Genomic DNA, 2,021 nt, shown 5'->3' with positions numbered 1-2,021 from the left:
ACCTCCGACCCCGCTCCGAGACTCGCGTCCGGGTCCGCCGCCATCTCCGCCATGGCCTCCACAACGAGTCGTCTTCCGGCCGTGCCGGAAGTGGCGTCACACGCGCGACGCGACGCAGACACCTGTCCCGGAAAGGCGGGGCCAAGCGTTGCTAGGAGACGGCAGAGCGGCAGCACTGCAGCAACGCCCACTGCTCCCAGTCCTCCCAGTATGTCCCAGTATCCCCTGTTCCCCCTAAGACGTGGCTTTATTTCTTGGTATCCTCTCAATTCGATAGAAATTAAGCTGGTTTTACCCCTAGGACTGAGAGAGCCGCCTCCTGGTGCGCGGTTGCTGACTGGGCCTAAATCACGACAAGGCCCGAGTCCCCAGAGCGTCCCCGGATTGTCCTCAAGGGAACAATTTGGGATCAGACACAGCACAGACATCATGAAGTCGTGGTGAGGCACTAATGAGGCTGCCACCATGGTGGACCATGGCATGGAGGCGCCACCAACCCCGTCCTACCCTGCTGAGTCCCGAAGTGTCCCCAGTCCAGCTCCAAGCGGCAACAGAAGCCACAAGCCAGGTTCAACCCCTCATGACGGACACCACATCGTGCTTCGAGGCTCCTTCATTAGCACCTAACGCGGACGCCACCACAATGGACCCCACCACGGAGATGCCTTGCCTGCTGAATGTCCCCTGTCCCTCTCCAAATATCCTAGGGGCCGCACGACGGGACCCCATACGCGTGGACCTTCAAGTAAACTGGTACTTGTGGCGGGAGCTCTTGCTGCAGCTGTGGGGCTTCTCCCCGGTGTGGGTCCAGAGATGCTTGACCAGGTTGGGGTCCATCCAAAGCTCTTCCCGCCCTCGGGGAGGTGTAAGGGTTCTCAGTGCTGTGGCTGGGGCGATGGTGGGTCAAGGTCGAGCTTGGGCTGACGGCGTGGGCGCAGGCGTAGGGCTTCTCGCCCGTGTGGCTCCACTGGTGCTGGGTGAGGTGGGAGCTCTGCCTGCAGCTCTCCTGCACTCGGGCAGACATCGGGCTTCTTGCGGGTGTGGGTCAACCTGTGCCTGGCCAAGTTGCTCCTGAGTCTGAAGCTCTTCTTGCACTGGTCACAGGTATAGGGCTGCTCGTCCGTGTGGATCCGCTGGTGCTTGATCAGGTTGGAGACGTGCCCAAAGCTCTTCCTGCACTCCCCACACTTGTGGGGCCGCTCACCAGTGTGGGTCCACTGGTGAATGATCAAGGTTGAGTTCTTCCCAAAGTTCTTCCCGCACTCCCCACACTTATAGGGCTGCTTCTCTCTATGGGTTTGCTGGTGCTTGATCAGGCTGTAGCTCTGCACAAAGTTCTTTCCGCACTTCTCACACTGGTAGGGTCGCTTGCCAGTGTGGCTCTGTTTGTGCCGGGTCAAGTTGGAGTTCCACTTGAAGGCCTTCCCACACTCGGGGCACTTATACGGCTTCTTCTCGCTGTGTGTCCGGACGTCCTCAGCCAAGGCAGAGCTGAGTGTGAAGCTCTTCTCGCAATGGTCACAGGCGTAGGGTCGCTGGAGGCTGTGGGTCTGCTTGTGCCTGACCAGGCTGTTGCTGTGCTTGAACCCCTTCCCACACTCCCCACACTGGCAGGGCCATTCGCTGGTGTGCTTGATCAGGCTGGAGCTCAGCTGAAAGGTATTCCAGCACACCCCACACTGGAAGGGCCACTCACCGGTGTGCGTGCGCTTGTGCTGGAGGAGGTGGGAGCTCCGCCTGAAGGCCCTCCCACATTCCCCACACTGGTAGGGCCGCTCGCCAATATGGGTCTAGTGGTGTGTGATCAGGTTGGACCTGTGTGCAAAGCTCTTCCTACACTCCCTGCACTGGTAAGGTTGCTCACCAGTGTGGGTCTGCTTGTGCCGGATGAAGCTGTGTCGTCAACTAAACATCTTCCCACACTTGCCACATCGATACGGTTGCTCGCTGGTGTGCTTGTGCTGGTGCTGGATGAGGTCAGAGCTTAGCATGAAGGTCCTCCCGCAGTCGGGGCACTTGTA

The 2,021-nt window shown here is 59.6% G+C and overlaps 1 pseudogene; it reads right to left on the bottom strand.

Annotated features, from left to right (window-relative positions):
• The window catches only part of LOC104541473, a 3,671-nt pseudogene extending 1,656 nt beyond the window's left edge, over nucleotides 1-2,015 (bottom strand).
• Between the last annotated feature and the right edge of the window lie 6 nt (nucleotides 2,016-2,021).

Source organism: Mesitornis unicolor, unplaced genomic scaffold (assembly GCF_000695765.1).
Source record: "Mesitornis unicolor isolate BGI_N332 unplaced genomic scaffold, ASM69576v1 scaffold18845, whole genome shotgun sequence".
In the NCBI taxonomy this organism is placed as follows: Eukaryota; Metazoa; Chordata; class Aves; order Mesitornithiformes; family Mesitornithidae; genus Mesitornis; species Mesitornis unicolor.
The sequence above is the reverse complement of the archived record's forward strand: the minus strand, read 5'-3'. Positions and strand labels throughout refer to the sequence as shown.